The sequence below is a fragment of the Suricata suricatta genome, chromosome 10 (genome assembly GCF_006229205.1).
Source record: "Suricata suricatta isolate VVHF042 chromosome 10, meerkat_22Aug2017_6uvM2_HiC, whole genome shotgun sequence".
NCBI lineage: Eukaryota > Metazoa > Chordata > Mammalia > Carnivora > Herpestidae > Suricata > Suricata suricatta.
In genome coordinates this window covers 47,393,740-47,414,457 of record NC_043709.1, presented here as the reverse complement: position 1 = coordinate 47,414,457, position 20,718 = coordinate 47,393,740, and the positions used below count along the sequence as shown (strand labels likewise).

General features: G+C 43.3%; 1 protein-coding gene across 3 annotated transcripts in view; it reads right to left on the bottom strand.

Annotated features, from left to right (window-relative positions):
• Positions 1 to 19,940, bottom strand: part of LOC115304892 (E3 ubiquitin-protein ligase ARIH2-like) — a 144,151-nt gene extending 124,211 nt beyond the window's left edge. For all 3 annotated transcript variants that reach the window (XM_029955228.1, XM_029955230.1, XM_029955229.1), the window contains exon 1: positions 19,742 to 19,940. The gene's annotated coding sequence lies outside the window, so the exon portion shown is untranslated. The remainder of the gene's footprint in view (positions 1 to 19,741) is intronic.
• Between the last annotated feature and the right edge of the window lie 778 nt (positions 19,941 to 20,718).

The window sequence follows — 20,718 nt, the reverse complement described above, 5'->3', positions numbered from 1 at the left end:
CTTTGCCCCCTTCCTTTGCGCCTCTTGTAATGTTTTCTATTCTTTATAGCAGTTGCTGCTATTCTGTATTATTTCTTTGTGGTTTATTGTCTTTCTCCTTCCACTGGAGGGAAAATTCCATGCTAGGGGCTCATCTGTCCCCATATCCAATACCACATTTCCAGTTCCTGGGACTTAGGAGGCATTCAGTAAGCATTTGTGGAAGGGATGAATTCCTCAGAAAATGGCTTCTATTTAACAAACCTTTTTGTTGCTATCACTGACAACACAACATTAATGGCTTGTTGTGCTACAAAACCTCCTCCTTGGCAGGAGAGAAAGAGGAGTGTGAATGTGTCAGAAAAGCCAATCTTGGTCACAGCTAGAAGTTGATGTGTCTGTTCATTGTCTTATGGCATCAGCCTGTAGAAAAGATGTTTTTATAGGGCAGGATGCTGTGTCTTCAACAAGAATGAAAGTTCTATTTCAGAGATGCCTGAGGTACAATGATGCCTGGTTACTTTTCAAGGGTGTCGTGTTTTCTCCTGGCTCAGGCTTATCCCCAGAAACCTGGATAGAATTCTACACAGGACAACCTGGCAGCTGGCAAAACTCCCCAACTTGTAAGCGAGCTGACTGCCACACGTTGAAAGGAGACCTTTAAAAAAATGTTTTTTAATTTAACACATAAATGCAAATAACCTAAAATTCCACAAATCCACACCATCTCAAATTAAGGGATCTGCTTGGTATAGTGAGAAAAACTTGGAACATGGATTTGGATTGCAGTTTCATCCCCAAACGAGCGAGGTGAACGGGAAAACTGATTTTAATTCTCTAATGCCTCAGTGTGGTGATCAAAGAAACACATCACTCAGATCTCTTGCTTCAGGGACGTAATTGACAGATACCCTGTTTCCACACCACCCCCCAGCCACTGGACCCACCCCGTCAAGCTTCTTGAGGGCTCTTCCCAGCTAGTGACCTAGCACAGTGACACATCAAGGCAGACCCATTCAGGACACACTTGTGACTCCTCCAGTGGGCCCCGTGGGCTTGAGGACCGTCCTAAGCCTGGCTATGCCCTTCATACATCTGTGCTACAGGCCTAGACTCTTCCTACTTGACCCTCTTTCTTCTCTGTCTCTCCCTCACAGGAGCCAGGCCTGCATCATGTCTGAAGGCTCTCCCTGCCTACTCCTGTTTTTCCCTTAACAAATTGTTTGCATGTAACCTGTTTTGGCAGCTGCTACTTGGTGGATTCACTAACACACTTAGTTTTCTTGTTTGTAAAACATGGTCCACAGTTTAGGAAGGAGTTACCCACCTCTTTAGTTTGCTCTCAGTTGGATGGCATGGATGGCATTTGTCCCCAAATTACCATAAAACTGTATTGCTGGGATTAGCAAACGAGATGTGCAAAATTGTTGAGTGTGGCATCTGGCAGATAGCTGGCGCTTCATAAGGGATAGATGAATCTGGATAAATGTCTTCTACTTTGAGACAAGTTCCTATATGAGGAAAACCTTTGCTCCGAAAGGCTGTGTTTCGTCAAAAACCGAATAAGTGTGTGTGTGTGGGGGGGCATCAATAAGTCAGAGGAATGGTATCTTTTCCTTTCAAATTATTTGATATCATAGTGGGGAAAAAGGGACTTTTTTTGTATTTATGTTATGGCTTAGCATTTTTTATTTAAAAATTACCTCTTTGTGAAGGAGATCACTGTATCCTTCTCAACACTTAGGGCCTCTACAGATCTTAATTGGTTCCTGTCCCTTCTGCCCTGGGACAGGCCCCTGGAATACAAAGGTCAGCTGTAATGTATTCTCTGCTGGGAAACGGCCTATCTCCTGGTGCTTTCTTACTTGGGTGCTTTTGATCATGTTGGCAGACAAGGGGGAGAATTATGAAATTCCACCATGGGATGCCTGGGTGGCTCAGTTGGTTAAGCGTCTGGCTTTGACTTGGGTCATAATCTCACAGTTTGTGGGTTTGAGTCCCATATTGGGCTCTGTGCCGATAGCTAGCTCAGAGCCTGGAGCCTGCTTCAGATTCTGTGTCCCCTTCTCTCTCTGACACTCCCCTGCTCATGCTGTCTCTCTCTGTCTCTCAAAATAAATAAATAAATAAATAAATAAATAAATAAATAAATAAATAAAAGTATTTAAAAAATTAAAAAAATAAATTCCACCATGCTTGGGGCCATGATTGGAAGGCCTCTGAGAGAGCCTCAGCTCTGCTCTCTGAGCAGAGACCCTGCTCTTTCTGCATTTATTTTCCCTATTTTCACTCAGTGCCTCCCCAGGTGGCAAAGTCCTAGGGGGTAGGGTAGATAGGGCCTCCTCAGAAAATGGCTCTAAGTGACCCCAGCTCTGATGATTGTTTGGACAGCAGCAGGGCTGACTGTGGTCATGAGGATTATCTGGATTTTGACCTTTGTCTCTTGAACATTGCCTGGGCACACCCTTCCACATGGGAATATTCCTTATTTGTCCATATCTAACAGGGTGTCACCAACATCTTCTGATTCATTATTTAGGGAGTAGATGTAATTCGTCACTGAATCACTGAAATTCTCAGTGATAAGGACAATACTTCTTCCAGCAGGTCTCCTCAGACAAGTTAAATTCTTCCTACCTTTTTAGGCATTTTTGAGACTCTTAGTTGACTTTTAATGGAATTAGAAACACTTGTGTTAAGAATATGTATTAAAAAAAGAGACAGGAGAGTTTTAAGCTGGAGAGAAAAGGGGACAACAGAGAAGTAGAGATTTTGCATGGCAGTTTTAGAAAACAAGGAAATTGTAGGATAAATAATTCTAAGTCTTACAACTAAGGATTCCTTGTTGATAGTGGAAAAGGCACTATTTCTGCAGAGACTGAAAAGACCCCTAAGTGGGAGCAGAAAAGTAACTGGGGACAAATAGGGAGAGAGCCAACTGCCATGGAAAACTTTTGTCTTATTTGGTTTCTCTTATAAAGTGAGGCTTCCTTTTGTTTTATGAAGATCTTAATGTCAACATGGTGGCATGTTGACATTAAAAAAAAAAAAAAACACAGTATGAAAGCAAGACCAGAAGACATTTAGAGAAGGAAGTTAGAGGTAGCCTTTTTGCGTACCCATTTACCCATTTTGGTTCCTGCTGAAACAGCAGGCCCTGCCTCCAGGCCAACCCCACTTCAGGCTCAAAAGCTAGAAGTGGCTCAGCAAGACTGAGTGGGAATAGACAATTGGCAGTTAGGAAATCTAGAAAGCATTGAGCATGGGGATTGAGAACTGGACAGAGTGAGCTGTTACTCAGTGTGCAGGCAATTAAGAATGCTTTCAGTTACAAATGAGCAGAGGGAGAAAGAGAGAGAGAGGGAGGCAAACTAAGAAACAGCCTCTTAACTACAGAGAGCAAACTGCTGGTTACCAGAGGGAAGGCGGGTGGGGGCTGGGTGACATAGGTGATAGGGATTAAGGAGAGCACTTGTGACAACACAGGGCGATGTACGGAAGGGCTGAATCACTGAACTGTACACCTAAAACTAATGTTACACTATGTATGTCTACTAACTGGAATCTAAATAAAAAGTTAGGAAAAAGGATGCTTTTAATGAACTAAACATGTTTACTAGAATATCCTAGAATCTGCAGTAGGGGGTTGGTAGCATTGTGGAAAAATCAGGGCTTTAGAGGCAAACAGACCTGTCTGAGTCTTAGCTGTACTTGTTACTGAGAATGATCTGTCATTGGAGACAAACTCCTTGTCTGGTGAGAGTCAGTCAGAAGATTACGGACACACCATAATTTGCCCAAGACCGTCGACAAATAAGGGCTCACCCTGAAGGTTGTACTGACCTTAGACAAATATGGTTAATAGAACCATATTCACCTCAGCTTCTTTAGCTGGGAAATGGACATAAATGAGATAACTTATGTATAGCACCTAGTATCAAAATAAGAACTCATTCATGCATTCAACAAATGTTTTTCAATACAGATTCTGTGCCTAGGGATGTATCAATAAACAGAATGTACAAAATCTGTGTCTTTATTGACCTACCATCCAGTGGAAGTCGATAAACAACAAATTACATGAGGGAATTAAGTGAACGAATCTGATGAAGAACGCGAGAGAGGACAGGGAATGAGAGGCGGGGCTGTTAACAATTGTAAAGAGCCTGGTCAGGGAAGGCTTCCCCGAGAAGATGACATTCGAGCGAGGGATGGAGGGTGTAGAGTACAGTCATGGAATGGAAGAGCATTCCAGGCTCGTGCTAAGCTTCTGAGGTGTCCTGCATATTCGAGTGAGCCCAGTAGAGCCGCCCTGGCATGAGGGACAGGAGTGTGCAGACCAGGATGTGGGACAAGGCGGATGCACAGATTGGGCAGGCTGTGCTGGTCACTCTCAAGGTGTCCTTTGACTCCTTATCACAGGATCACTCCGATTGCCGCATGGAAGGCAGACCAAAGCAGGGTAAGAACAGAAGCCAGAAGACCAGTTAGGAGGTGGTTGCAAGAATCCGGGAAAGAGACAAGAGTCATTTGGGCCAGGGTGGTGGCCATGAAGGTGGTGGTGATGGTGAACCTTGAAATCCCACAGTATTATTCATAGATTGCATGTGTGTTGTGATAAAAAAGAGAGGACTCTGGGCACCGGGGTGGCTCAGTTGGGTAAGTGTCTGACTTCAGCTCGGGTCATGATCTCATGGTTGGAGAGTTTGAGACTTGCATTGGTCTCTGTGCTGACAGCTTAGAGCCTGCTTCAGATTCTGTGTCTCCCTCTCTCTCTGCCCCTCCCCTGCTCATGTTCGGTCTCTCTCTCTAAAAAATAAACATTAAACATTTTTTTAAAAATAAAAAGAAAGGAGACAAGGATGACTCAAACAATTTGGGCCTAAGCAATGAAAATGATGGGGGTGCTGTTTACTGAGATAGGGAGGGGGGCAGAACAGTGGGGGCAAGGGGCATGAGACTTCAATTTTGTAACTGAGTTTGAGATGCCTACTCAGTGGAAATGTGAATGGAAGTGTTGACAAGGCAGTCAGATATATGAAAATGTATACAGTTCATATACAGTTCTAGAGAGCTGGCCAGGCGTGAGGTGTGGTATATTTGAGAACCATTAGCATATGGATTTTGTAGGGAGTGAGTAGAGAGAATAAAGAAAAGAAATCTCCAAGCCCAGGAGACGGCCAAGGACCTGTCAGTGCCATTAAAAGGGAAACCAGGAACATGAGAGAGAGGAATGTGCTGGGGATCTGGTGAGGAACATTCATGGATGAGGAAGAAACCAGGCAGTCACATAGGCCAAGTTAAGATGAAGGGAGACTGGACTCAGCAAAGAGCAGGTCTTTGATGATCCTGACCATAGTAGTTCCAGGGAGAAAGAAAGGGAATAAATCCCAAATGGAGTGGGATCAGGAGAGAATGGCAAGGGAGGGGTGGGGAGAGCAAACACAGGCGATTCTTTCAAAGACTTTTGCTAAAAAGTAGTGGTTCGCAAAGTGTGGTGCCCAGAGACGCAGCTTCAGCATTGCCTGGGACCTTGTTAGGAATCCACTTTCTCGGGCCCCATCCTGCTAGATCAGGAATTCCAGCAGGGGGACTCCCATGAGGGTTTTACAGGGACGGAACTACCAAGGACAAAATCACCACTACAATACTAGTCACCACCTCTCCTGGAGATTTCCCATAGTCTTTAGACCTGGTGGTCCTTCCCATAAAGGTTCTAACTCAGCAAGCCAGCAGCTTAAGAAAATGTATTTGTAGCAAGTGTCCCAAATGATTCTTTAAAAAAAAAACTATTTATGTATTTATTTTTGAGAGGGGGTAGGCTGGGGCAGAGAGAGAGGAAGAGACAGAATCCCAAGCAGACTCCACACTGTCAGCAGTGTAGGAGCAGTGCAGGGCTCAAACCCACGAACCATGAGATCATGACCTGAGCTGAAATCAAGAGCTGGACTCTTAACCGAGTCACCCCCCAAATGGGTCTTGAATGAGGAAACCTTGTGAAGCTCTGTTCTTTGGATACACAAGTACAAAGGACCTAGCCTGAACTTGTGACCTGACAAAGAGGCCAGCAAACACTCGAAATCTGGAATTCTTGGATCTAGACTAATTTAGGTATGGAGTTGGTTTCTTACAGTGGTTTCCTTTTTCAGTTCTAGGATAAAACACCTGATGTGAAACAATCTAACAATCTGGGTAAATTTGGGGCATGGAGTTCAGGAAAAATTAAATTAAAATATATTTATCAGCACAGTTATATGGGGGAGGGGCTATCTCCAAATGCAAAACCTGGGTTTAAAAATGCCCCCATGTACAAATAGTTGAGGCTGTGTCTGCCCCATCCCATCCCCTCCTCTGGGAGCTGCTGATGCCATGGAAATTGCAGGAGTGAAGGAGGGACCAGGGCAAACGAGAAATGCCAGGGCAGCTGAGGACAGTTGTCTCTGGGCGTGGGGGGAGGAGTAGTTAGTAGCTTGACCATAACCTCCTGTACCTCTGCCTAATCTGCTGAAGGGATTCTCTTGCTGGTACTCTTCTAGAAACATCATTCCTACAACTGTCCAAGGGGCTGGCCACGTTCTCACTTTCGTGGAAATTAATTAGGTTGGATATGGATTTCTTATGCTTCAGTTGAGGTCAGCAGCAACATGGATGGTGAAAGGATAGAAGGAAGGAAGAAGGTCATTTTTTACTGAGACTGTCTGGATAAGGCCAGGCCAGGAGAGCAGATATGCCTTGAGGCCCCAGGGCAGCAAGAAGATATCAGGCCCTGGGGAATTGCAGAGGTGAAACAGAACATTTGAGGGGAATAAACATGAATGTCACATTTCCTAAATTTATGCCGAGAATTTGTTCTGTGTACAGGACTGGCAGTAGGTATGTGGGAGACACTAGGACTAGGAAGTCTGGGACAAGATGAGAAGACTTGCATTTCAGTAGAGAATTGATAAATAATCAATCCATTACAGACTGTGCTCACGTTATGAAGGAAACGACCAGATTGCATGACAGAATGTAGGAGATGGGGCACAGCCACTTTTGGTAATGTAGTTAGGGGAAGCTTTTGGAGTGAGATTGGAGCTAACATTTGAAGGACAAAAAGGATCCAAATTAATGCTTAGGAATTTGGCTTCCTTGTTCACGAGAACAGCATGTGCAAAGGCCCTGTGGAATAAGAAAGCATTGTTTCTCTGAAGAACTATAAAGGAAAGCCAGTGCAGCTGGAGCAGTGAAAGCAAGAAGTCTCTTGCAAGATGAGGCTAGCAGGCTAAGGTGGGGGCTAGATGACACAGAACTTTGTAGGCAAGCTTAAGGATTTTTCTTTTTTTCCTAAGCGCCATTGGAAGTTATTGGGGATTGTGACTCAATTATGGTTGGTTTCAGAAAGTTTGCTCTACGATATGAAGAATAAGCCAGAGAGGGCAGGAGTGAAAGTAGGGAGATGGTTGGGAGACTACTGGAGTGTTTAAGTGATAGTTTGGACTGGGGGGTAGCAGTGGAGATGGGGAGAAGGGGAGAGATTTGAAGTGTTGGGGCGGCACCATCCACAGACTTGATGACAGACCCAATACGGAGGAGGAGGGACAAGGAAGTACCAAGAATAACTCCTGGGTGTCTGAACTGGGTAAGTGGAGAGAGAGTGGCTGCACACCTCTGTCTACTTTTAATCTCTCCCTTTAGGTGTGTTCTCTTGTTTTTATTATCTGAAGAGTTTTTCTTCAGTATTCTAAGAAGTCCTACACCCATAATTCAGCAGGTCTGGCTACATGATGCCATGCTGTGATTGGCGTAATAAGGAAGAGGGGTTGAGGCAAGGACTGGGCAGACTTCACATATCATACATCAGCTACCATCAGCATTCTGAAAAACAGCTTTACTAAGATATAATTTATATACCATAAAATTCATCCATTAAATTGTACAGTTGAATGGTTTTTAACACATTCACAGATAGGTACAACCATCAACAGAGTCCATTTTAGAACGTTTCCATCGCCCTCCAAAGCCATCCATTATCCTTCAGCAACCACCTTCTACCTCCCTGATGCTGTCCTCAGCCCTAGACAACCATTAATTCAATTTCTAGCTCATAGATCTCTCTGGACATTTCAAAGGAACGGAATCATATGGTCATACAGGGTCCTTTGTGGCTTCCTTCACTTAGCATAATCTCCTCAAGATTCATCCATATGGTAGCATATATTAGTACTTCATTTCTTTTTATAGCCTGGTAACATTCCATTGTCTGGATAGACCATATTTTGTTTATCCATTAATCCGCTGATGGGTATTTGGGTTGTTTCCACCTTCTGGCTATTTTAAGTAACGCTGCTATAAACATCCATGTACAAACCTTGGTGCAGACATATCTCTCAGCATTTTTATAATCTGCCTGAACTCTCTGATCACATCCAGGGGAGAATTAGCAGCAGGGGGTTGGATGGAAGTGAGGTAGCCCCACATTTGCCTCGCGAAGGAAAGAGATTTCAGTTTAATGCACATGAACCAGAGCCTCTTGTTTGTTGTACTACAAAGAGTTTCTTTGTTTTACTCCCACTCCTCTGTGCCCACTCACTGTTTTCTCCCAGCTGATAAGAAAAAGGAGGAAGATAGGGCAAAATTTAAGAACTTTCATTATTCAGCCGTTTCTAATAAGAAGTCTAAACTTCCCTCTGTTCACTACCCTTCCCTCATTCCCATGGATACCCTCGTGCTGGATAAATGTTCCTGTCCCTCCTGGAAGCTTGCAGGGATTTCAGATACTGTGACTCTGCTCCCCCCCCCGCCCCCCGGCACCCAGCAGAGCATCTTCATGCCTTCAGCACATGTTCAAGGGGCCCCCTGTGTGTGCAGCTCTGGGCAGAACTCTGGCCAGAGCAAGAGGAGCACAGCTGCCTCTAGGCTTTCTAGGGCGTTAGTTAGATTCCCCCCAAGTGCAGCTGAGCCTTAGGGAATATCTACATTCTCTCCGATCTTAAACACATCTTCTGCTCAAACCACCTCCTGCAGGGCTGGGGCCTCGAGCCATGTGACCTCCCAGGGTGCTTTCACCGTGGACCCTCAAGGAAAAAGTGGCCTGGGGCTTCCAGAAGTTAGGGCCTTACAGCTTGGTGTTCCCAGGGCTCTAGCTGCTGGTTCCAGTCTCTGCCAGCCTTCTGCATTTCCGGGACTCCCATGGAGGCTGCTGTGCTGGAGCCGGTTTACACCAGCTCCTGAGAGCTGATTGTACCACCTCCTACCAATGCTGTGGCCAGTTGTGTCGCACGGTAACCCAAAATCTGCTGTGGTGAGGGCTCATGCTACTGAAATTGGCATGTGCTGTGAATCGGGGCTTTTGTCTTCCTCCCGGAGAGCCGGTTGTTAAATATTTACCAACATATAACTGCACACAGGTCCTTGCTGCTTTGGTGTGGGGAAAGGGGCCATCTCCTTAATTTTGATGGGCATGTTGGAATCTTAGGTGCATAAAAACTGGGAGTAAGATCAAGAGTATGACAGAAGAATGACAGAAACAAATTTAAAAACTCCTCCCCTCAGAGTTCCTTCCTCCTTTTCTTCCTTCTTTTCTTTTTCTCTCCCTTCCTCCTCCCTCCTTCCGTCTCTTTCCCACTCCCTTCCTTCTTGACTTAGATGCTTTATTGGTTAGTTATAAATAAATAATAACAAATAAATATGGGCTCTGTTTGCCCATAACCAGCTGATTGTTACAGGCAGGACAGACTCCTTTCTTCTCTCCTTCTCTCTCTCCTTCCTTCCTTCCCACCACGTGCCAGTTCCTGCTGAGCTCTGGGACACAAAACTGTGCAAGTTTAAACACCAATCACATCACTTCCTACAGGTGTCTTCTCAGGCACCTACGTCTTTGCTCACAAATTTCCACCTTCTGCACTACCAGACTAGTGAGAACTGGGTCTCTGAGATGCTCTTTGGATACCCACTCCTTGTGCCCTTTCCAGCCTGACTCAGACCTTCCCATGAGTCACTGTAATACTGTCTTATGTGAATGAAAAAGCTGTTTCTCTTTGCTTTTCTTTCATTGTATTGTTGTCTTGTGGGCAGGGACTGTTTCATTCACCCTTGTCCGCTGGAGAGTGGGGCCAGCATACTGCAGGGAACGCGTCTGGTTGAACTGAACAGAATGCTCAAGGCCCTCAAGAAAGGGAGAAGAGAAGTTGCATCTACAGAACATCTAGAGTGTGCCAGCCATCGGGGTAGGCGCTTTATGTTTTACTAAGCTCAACACTTAGCAAATAGTGAGCACCCCGGTTGGCTGTATTGAGCAGGAGTGCTACAAAAGCACAGAGAAGGCACATGTAAACCAGACACGCTCAGAGAAAGTTTCCCTAAGGAGGCAATGCTCTCCTGATTTTGGAAGTCTGTGTGAGCCAACCCACAAAGGGCAGGAGAGAGTGGAGAGCAGGCAGAAGGATGAGTATTAAAGCTCAGAAACGTGCGACGGCTCAGTGAGTCTTGAGAGCTGGAAGTAGCTGCAAGAAGCTGGAGCAGAGGGTGGAGAGGGTGCGCTTAGAGCGTGGAGCCTGTGGCAGTATATGGGAGACGTGGATGAGCCGACTGGAGTCTTCCTACTCAGCAGGGTCTGGGCTCTATGCAGATTACCTGCCTGGCTCCGCATCACAATTCCAAGGGGATACTCTCAGACTTCTGTCTTAGTGGGAGACTCACAGAGCCCAGCTAGTGTGCAGTGTGCCGTCCTTTGCCAACATGTTTCATAATTCTGAGACCCACGGTGGTTTTTCTCTCTGTGTTCCAGGTCTCTGAGAACAGAGTGTATCTTCCGCTTGTTGGGACAATCCCACAATCCCTGCACCTGGACTGAAAGTGGGTCTTCCAGGAGGCCTTGCCTTTGCTGGAGCAGATTATTGAGGCCTCACCAACCCCAGACCTGCACCTCCTCTGCCCCAGCATTTGGGGGCTACCTTGGCAGTGTAAATTCAGACTGCAAAGCTGCATGAGCAGCTTGTGGTTCAAATCCCCACCTGCCCCACTTGGGGAGATTTTCTTCCTGCCCCATTGGCAATGTCTCCTTCTCCTTTCCTAAATGAGGTGTCTCAGGACACCTGAGTGGCTCAGTCGGTTGAGTGTCCGGCTTCGGCTCAGGTCATGATCTCACGGTTCATGGGTTCAAGCCCCGCGTTGGGCTCTGGCTGACAGCTAGCTCAGAGCGTGGAGCCTGTCTTCAGGTTCTGTGTCACCTTCTCTCTCTGACCCTCCCTTGCTCACACTGTCTCTCTCTTTCTCAAAAATAAATAAAACATTAAAAAAATTTTTTTAATAAAATAAAAAATAAATGAGGTGTCTCATTTCTGCGTGTACCGGAGATATAACTGTTTGGTCTCCAGCTTTATGTAGGGGCTTTCTATTGACCTCCACATAGGGAGCATTTTCCTCTCTTTTTTTTTTTAATGCTTATTTATTTTTGAGAGATAGAGGGACAGGGCCTGAGAAGGGGAGGGGCAGAGAGAGGGAGACACAGAATCCCAGGCAGGCTCCAGGCTCTGAGCTGTCGGCACAGATCCCAACGCAGGGCTGGAACTCACTAACCACGAGGTCATGACCTGAGCCAAAGTTGGAAGCTCAATGGACCACTCAGGTGCCCCAGGGGCATTTTTCTTTCTGAATGAGGCCTGTATGTTTTATCATCAAAAACAGATTGGGTGGAATCTAGCACTTTTTTCTTTGGTGGACACTCCCCTTAACACCCATGGTTTTCCAAAAGAACAGTAAATGCTAAGGTGCTCTTGTGTACTACCCTATCCTTCTTTACCTGTGGTGAAACAGGGCTCCGTCTGGAAAAAGGGTTTAACAAGGAATTAAGGGTTTTCATGGGAAACCTGGGCTGCAGAAATCATGGAAGGTGCCACTAGAGGCCAAGGTTGTTGACCCTGGTGATCTCAGGCAGGAGTATCCATGCAGGTGGTTGTCTGGAAGCTGCTATAATTCTTAGAAATCCTGGAGGACTCCTAAGGCAGATGATTCCTGAGAACTCTCTGGAAGCCCCTGGGAATCTCCTCTTTGCCTCCACATCAGCCTAGAACCACTTCTGCAGAATAATGCTCTGTTTGACTTCTGTGCCCCAAATGTCTATGAGTTTCCCTCCTGGGTAAATGCTAACCTGGAGCGTGCAGAGAAGGAATTTGTGAAACGTGGTCACCAGCCCTAGAGGGGTGGCAGTGCAAGTTGACAGGAGCGTCCAGCAACAGAGTAACACATGCCTTTTCCTGAGAATAATCAGTGACTGTAATCTTAAAAGGAAAGAAAAGGCTATTGGTGAGTGGGGACATGTGCCTTTCAAAGGTCCCACCAGCCTATTTCTGTGTTTGGGACTTCCATCACTACTCTTAGTTAATGAGGACTCATGTGATTTAGTGCTACAGAATCACTAAATGTCTCTGCTTCTGGGCCATGAAAATGAAAATTCTGAACAAGTAAAGCATCTCACCTTTGGGCTTGTTTCCTGACTGGCATGTGAAGTGGTATGTGAGGTGGTAGGAGGAAAAGGTCAGTGAGGGCTGCTAAGTATTAAGACCCCAAAAGGCAATGAGTGATCAGTAGACAAATAGCAATAGTGTCTGGGGCATCTCCTTCCAACTAGCATTTCTCGAGCATCTTCTCTCTAGACAGGTCCATGTTAGCCTCTTAAAGAGTACCAGAAAGAAATATACCACATGACTTTGACCTTCTAAGGGTTTATAGTTGAGTTGAGTGGGTATAAGAAGCAGTCCTGCCTCTGTGTCTTTCCTCTTTCGCGAGAAGTGCCCCCCTGGTGATCTGAGCCCAGCCTCGGACCTGTGTGACATGCTGTATGTGCTGTGTGCAGAAGCCCTGGTATGTCTGTGGGTGGCCGGCACATCAGGGCTGAGGAGCCAGCCAGGTGGGTCTCCATAGCCAGAGCTCAGGGAGAAGCCAGTAAGTTTCTCCTGCCCCAGAGAGTAAAGTCTGTGATAGTCAAAGGTGGATGCAAGTGTCATAGCCACACTCCCAAATCTTCGTCAGAGCTCACACGCAGCAAAAGAAGGAGCAGGCATATGACTGACTGGAAACCTTTCTTAACGAGACAGTTGCTACGACCCACTGCAAAAGTAGGGTCCTTCCTGCCATGGTTAGGCATCAATATATTTAGCATTGTCCTAAGACTGCAGCAGTAATCTGTACCCTGAGTGCCACTGTTATTTCCATTTGGTATTTATTTTCGTTTTAGCTTGATTGGGTTTCTTTCGAAAATTACATTTAGTTTGGAGATTCATGAGCAAGGAGACCAGAGAAATAAGCTGTGCTACTTTTCGATCTCCCTACCTGTTTTCCTAAGCACTTGCAGAAATAAATAACCAGAGGCTCTATAATAAGAGCCTGCAAGCTACATACTGTGAGCGAAATCTGGCCTGCCACCTGGTGTTATAAATAAAGTTTTATTGGAACAAGCCAGGCTTATCCATTTACATACTACTTCCACACTGAGTTGAGTAATTATAAAAGAGAACTGCATGGCCCACAAATCCTAAAATATTTACTGTCTGGCCTTTGATAGGAAAAAAATGTCATTCCTTGCTCCTTAGGAATATAATCTCTTAGTACAATAACTCAACTGCTGTTAAAAACAATCTTTTCTTTTAAAGGTTACTTTCTTAATTCCTCACTCTTTTTCTTGTGAAATTCATCCTTTGACATTGATTTTGATCAGACTTGGGTTCTAATCAAAAGTCTGTATAGGACATCTGACCACAGCTGAACAGAATTAAAAAACAAAAATTTATTTATAGAATCCACAGAATTCTTTCCCCTAATTCACTACCCCCAATATGTGCTAACTCCTGAAAGTTAAGCATGTTGAGTTTTTAACAAGAACCCACAAGGAGGAGAATCAGAGTAATGGTAAACCAAAATCATAGTAGCCCTATCACAGGCAAATCTCAAATGCATTACCTCGTCAAAGTGGAGAGAATTCATTTCATGGTAGGGAACATGGCTCCAAGTTGTAATTAAGCTAATTGATCATTTCAACTGTTTAGTCTACTCCACTTGATGAAAACAATAAAGGGAGAGATTACCTAGCAGATGTGTAAGTTAATCATAAATGTCTCTTGGCTTCCCATTTTCTAAGGGCACAGTGTGTCTTTCTGGTTGGGTACAGCACAGTAGGTGATCTGAGTCTGCCACCACACTGTACAGCTCTCTTCCAAGAGCACAGGAGTATTGAATGTTTTCTGCTTAAAGTCAGCCGAGTGCTGTCTCATAGACAGTGACACTAAAGGGTACTGTGTGCAGACGTGGCAGGTGGACGTGTTCCCCAGGTGCTCCAGCCCCTGCTCTAACTCTGACCTCATTGCTCACCACTTGCTCCAGTCACACTCCTCTCCATGGCGTTTCTCAAGCATGCCTGTGTGGTCGTGCCTTTGCATGTGGAGTTCTCGGTGCTCATTACTCTCTTCTTCAGTATCTGCTTGGCTCCCTAATGCCTCAGTGTCTGCTCAAATGTCCCCTTAATAGAGAAGCTTTTTCTGACCATCCGTTATAATAGATCATCCTGCCTTCTCTCTATCACTCTCTATTCTCCTTAATTGCCTTTTCTTTCATACCATTTACTGCCATCTAGCATATTATGCGTTTGCTTTGCACTATTTCCTCCCTTGAGAGCAGACACTTTGACACTTGAATTTATTCACTGATAGGTTACTAACTTCTAGGACTTATACTTGGTACATAGTAGATACTCAGTAAAGGTTTTGAATGAATGAACATGTGTCTGTCTGTGTAGTGAAGCCTTGCTTTTTATTCAGAGGAGGAGAACAATAGAAAGCCTCTGGTCTCATGCTTAGTAAGCCTTCCAAATGGAGATACGTCATATCTCCATTCCCTCAACAGCGGTGCAATACAGCTATTAAGAACACACATTCAGTTCATAGGTAGACCTGAGTTCAAGTCTTCACCCTGCTATTTATAATTATGTCTGTAACTTAGCTTTTTCAACTCTCAATTTTTTCATCTGTAAAATGGATGTAATAGTATTACTTATTTTATAGACTTGTTAAGACTAAATGAGGCAATACATGTGGAGCACTTACCTTGACAGATAATATGTATTTTAAAACACTTCCTTCATTATTTGACACATATTTCAATAATACACATGCTTCAGTTCAAGGCGACTATCACCAGATTCCTGAATCTGGAACAATACTGTATAACTAAGTAGTGCTATGGAATCTTTACTATGGTTTAAGAGAAATGATTACAAGGATTAAGTGGTAAATCACAAGCGGTATTATAAGGCTAGGAGAAAACTGACAATCAGTGCAGTGGAGGGGTCATGTGTTTGGTATTTCTGCTCTACCGAGAATTTTAAAAATATATTTAGTCAAATTAATCAGTCCTTTCCCTTATGACTTTCAATTTTTTATTCATACTTGAAAAGGCTTTTCCCACTCCAAGAGCATAAGTACATTAATATATTATTTTCGCATAAAATTTTTATGGTTACTTTTCACATTTACATCTTAGATCTCTCTAGAATTTATTTTGATAGATGAAGGTCTCTTTTTTTCAAAATAGTTATCAGTGTATCATTAATTAAATAATCCAGTACTGCAGAATTGATAATTTGGGGATAATAATGTCTTTCAATATCTAGTAGAGTTCCTTTTTCCTCCTTTTTTCTTTAGATTTCAGCTGCGAACATGCCTTTTGGTGGTTTGATTACTATTTGTTGATTTTATAAAATCTTTTTTTACATTACAATATCAAATCCTTCTGCCTACAAACAAGAACTATGTCTTTTTATTTGGCTACTTGTATGCCTTTAAGGGAATTTTTGAAGCTTTAAAAATATAATTTTTAAAAATTATAATCAGAATTTTGTGATTGCAAACTAGAGAATCTAACTGTGGCTAACTTAATCAAATCATACATTAAAAAGGCATCAGGGAGTTCGTGTAGGTGAAAGGAAGACCAGAGAATCAGGCTGAGAAACGAGGTAAGACCACAATAAAATTACATGACTGCTAAAGGTATCACTGCTGGAATGAATGAACTTAAAAATTTTTTTCTTTTGTCTTCATATCATTCTTTTCATCAATGTCCTAAGAGAAAGTGATGGGCTAAACTTGGGATACATGCCTTCCCCAGGGAGCACTGAGGCAGCAGAGAAGATGGAGTGGGGAGAACAAATCTCAGGGCCTCTTAAAAGAGGGCAGAGTGCCTGGATGAACCCATGTCACCAAGACTGAACACAATTTTAGGGAGACAACTTTCTCAGAAGAAACAGGATTTGTAGAAAATGGGAATTGCCCACTATCTGAAGAGAAGAGACATTTATTGAGATGTTACATCAAGCTGATGAAAAAGAATTTTGTTTAAAAAACACTGAATTCTAATTGTTTTCTTTTAAAGGTACTTGCATCCCCAGGGAGATGAAGATTATTAAGAATACTCACTCATATACCCAGTTTTACCCGAGTATAAAATGGTTGCTGTGGGATTGAAAGGCTTCATTGAAACCTTACTCTATCTGTCTTTTTTGTTGGGGCAGGTAACCTCCAAAGGCTCTGCAGTGGAAACAAGAACACAGTGAACAGTGAGCAGGAAGAAAATTTGGCAGTAAGCAGTGAGATCCATCCAGCTAACAAACTATAGCTCAGGGTTGGTCTCCAATGTGAAAATATTTGGACAAAGTATTAATTCATTAACATATCCATTTGCTTAACAAATGCATGCTGATTCTAGCTATGTGACACCATTATATTGGAAAGATATAGACCATTGCTCATTTTTTGATTTGCTCAACAAGTATTATTAAACAACTACCATGTACCACATACTGGTTTCAGTTTGGTAGGAAAGTGTATGGAAAGTTCTGCTGTAATCCTGGAAATGCACCCTATCTGCTCTTTGGTTGGTGCTACAAAACCAAATTCTCTCAAACTCTCAAAATTGTTATGTTGAAACTCTAAACCCTAATGTGATGATATTTGGAAATGAGACTTTGGGGGAGATAATCCAGTTTAGATGAGGTCAAGAAGGTGAGCCTTTCAAGATGGAATTAGAGCCCTCAAATGAAGATACACTAAAGAATTTGCTCCCCCTCTCTCTGCCATTTGTGAATATATGGTGAAGGGAGCTGTCTGCAAATCAGGGAGGGGGTTCTCAACAGACACTGGCCATGCTGGCACTTTGGTCTTGAATTTCCAGTCATCATAATAGAGAGAATTTCTATCATTTAAGTCACCCAGTCCATGGAATTTTTTTTTAATTTTTATTTATTATTGAGAGACAGAGCATGAGCATGGGAGGGGCAGAGAGTGAGGGAAGACACAGAATCTCAAATAGGCTCCCAGCTCTGAGCTGTCAGCACAGAGCCTGACATGGGGCTCGAACTCACAAAGTGCGAGATCATGACCTGAGCTGGTCTGATCCTTAACCGACTGAGCCACCCAGGCGCCCCCATGGTATTTTCTTACATAGCATCCTGAGCTGACTAATCTAGGTGTTGGTCTAGTTTTTGGCTTGAGAAGTCATGTCTCTAAAGTCAGACATTTTGCTCATTGAAGATTAGTCTGAATATTTAAAACTTTGATGGTGGAGATCTCAGGGAAGGTGTGTTAAGGAACTGTCTCTATCCTGAATTATCAGGGAATTGGTCTGACAGATCCAGGAAGATCCACTTGACAACCAATTTCTCCAGCTTTGGATTTTTTGAAGAAGAAAATAAACATACTGATAATACACCTAATATACTTTGGTAGTAAATTGAGACTAGAACAGATTAGGACCAGCAGGAAATTTGGTTATTAAGTGGAAGATATGAATGAACGTAGTGGCATCAAAACTTATGCGACATTGAAAATGGTGAGGCTGTTTATTAAACAAATGCTGTTTAATGTAACCACAGGAGAAATGAAAATGGAGAGAGATCTCTGAAAAGGAAGAATGGTAAGTGACTGGAGGGAAGTGTTAGTTTCGTTCATAGGGCATTGGAAGCACACAATAGTGGAAGACCTGATGTTATCTACAAAGTGGCAGCTGACTCTAGGATCCACAGCCAGAAGGACAGACTGTGGGAGGCATGCTTTGGTCCATTGTCAGAAACTCACTGCTCTATAGGCTATTTCTCCTTCCTCAAGAGGTGTGCTCTCCTGGGACTTAAACAGCCCAAGTCTTGCTTCTTTTGCAGTTGGATTCATACCTTTGCTAGAGGCCCAAGTGCAGCCCAGGGATCGCCCTAACATTTGGATGGACCTGACGTGTCCAAGCAATAGGGTACCTGAAATGTGCAAAACTGCTGCAGTAATTAATGCCGCATCTCTGATCACTGCTGTTCTTGCTTTCTGCTGTTCTGGGCCATCATTTGTTCTGGCTTCTTCTCTCCTTTCTAAGCTCTTTATTGGCTCTAAGCCTCAGCTTTGATCATTTGCCCTTGTGCTCCACCCCACATGCCCATGACATTGATTGATCTATTTGGAATATACTTCCCTGCTCTCCCTTTAGCACTTCAGGGGTTCATTTGGGTATTTACTCCCTGGTCTCATGCAGCCTGGTTAGAGGCAAAAGATAGTCAGCTTGCTTTCTATCCCATTCCTGCCTCTCATGGTCAAGTCTATGGGAACACTGACCTTCCTCCTCAGCAGTACCTTTGTACCTACCCACTATATCCCTTTTGGAGAGAGAGACAAAACAAATACTCTACACACCACCAGAAATTTCAAACAGTGAAAACTTCATCATTTCATTGATTCTGTCTTTATGGAATGTGCTGCCTTTATTATTTCGTTGAAATTGATTGAAATATATTTGTAAGAATATATTAAGGTTTACAATGCGCCTTAGCTCTACTAGTCTTGGTGGGTTTTTTCTTTTTCAGTATGATCTTTTATTTCTCAACTACGAATTCTACCCAGGGGATTTTCAGGAACCAAATTTCTATAGTTGATGAGGAACTGCTGTCTTGAAAACATGAATTGATTGCATTATGTGATATTTGAGCTTTTAGTTAGGTGTCATCTCCTAACACATAATGCTAATATTCATTGACTTTTCAATGCAAATCATTTCTTAAAATAGAAGCATGGAGGAGATTTTTAGGACAGTGCTTCCACACAGTACAGCACAGATTAGCTCCAATTTACCATTTTACTAAACTAGAGCACCAATAGGAAAACAGATGAAGCATTAACAGAGTTTTAATTGAGATACAAATACGAGGTTGTCAAAACAGAAATGCCTACATTGGAAGTACAATTTTATCTACACTTTGGCTGGAAGGATCTGGAGATTTCTGACCAGTACCTAAAGAAGTTTATGGATGGCAAAGATAAAGGCCTCTGAGTAACACGAAAGGCATGCTGATGCAAGCGATTGTGTTTCCTTAACTGAGGGTTCCCCACTAGTTTCTCCCTCCTAAGTGTGTCTGTGTTGTGGTTAATGCCAGGAAATCAGGCAGCATTCTTGGGCATGATGAAGAGGATCCCAAATAAGGGAGAATTATTTGAGATAGGCATTGCCTAGAAGCTGTCATTCTTTGGTCAGGTGCCACAAAGGACAATCAGGTCTGCCTGCAGTATAATTGGCACCTTAGAGTGGGTGACCAGATTTGCAAAAGGATTGCAATAATGAAATAACATTGACCCAGCAATTTGTACTTTACAAAGAGAATTCGAGGGCATTCCTTTACTTGATCTTTGTAAAAATTCTGCAAAGAAGATAGGGCAGGAAGTATCCTTCTTACAGATGAAAAAATAGAGGGAGGTTAACTTACCTCTAATCACACAGTTCCTATGTGAAAGAATTCAGGTCTCTTGGATGCACTCTTGTCACCATATCTCACTCCACCCGGGAAGGAAACTAGCTGCCAGGCTCTCCAGCCTCACAGCAAAAGACAGTGTGAAATCCAGAGCGAGGTGTGTGTTTGTTGTTATGCTATTTACAGAGGTCCTCAGAGTTAAAGATGCTTTTTTAAATGGGATATTGCAAGCAGAGAAAGAGAAAGAGGTTAGGCATGAGAGTGGAGGGGTGGGGCTTGCGGAGAGCACTAGAGAGCAAAAACAAGAAGTATGGGCTAAAACTGAAAACCAAAATGAATCAAAATATTTTCTGAGGAAACTAAACTGAGAGGCTGAGAACCCACAGACAGGTATGAAGTCGGTCCTGACACCACCCTAATCTAACATAAGCAAACACCACCACTAAATAGAAATATGGAAGCCTAGGTGGCTCAGTGGTTAAGCGTCCAACTCTTGGTTTCAGCTCAGGACATGATCTCAAGATTCTGGAGTTCAAGCCCTGAGTCAGCCTCAGCCCTGACAGCATGGAGCCTGCTTGGTATTCATTCTCTCTCTCTCTCTCTCTCTCTCTCTCTCTCTCTCTCCCTCTTTCTCTGCCACTCCCCTGCTCATGCTCAATTTCAGTCTCAAAATAAATTAACTTCCATTATATATATATATATACACACATTAAGGAGGACACTTGGGATAAGCACTGGGTGTTGTATGCAGGTGATGAATAACCAAATTCTACTCCTGAAATCATTATTACTCTATATGTTAACTAATTCAGATTTAAATAAAATTAAAAAATTAAAACAAAAAAAATTAACTAAAAAAAAAAAAAAGAAATGCCTGGAGGAACACACAGAGGGAACTCGTGTATTTGAACCTTCTTATTTGGAAGGGGCATACTCTCTAAAAGGACCATGTCCATAAAGCAGGCTGGAGATGGGTTCAAGGTGGGAGTAGG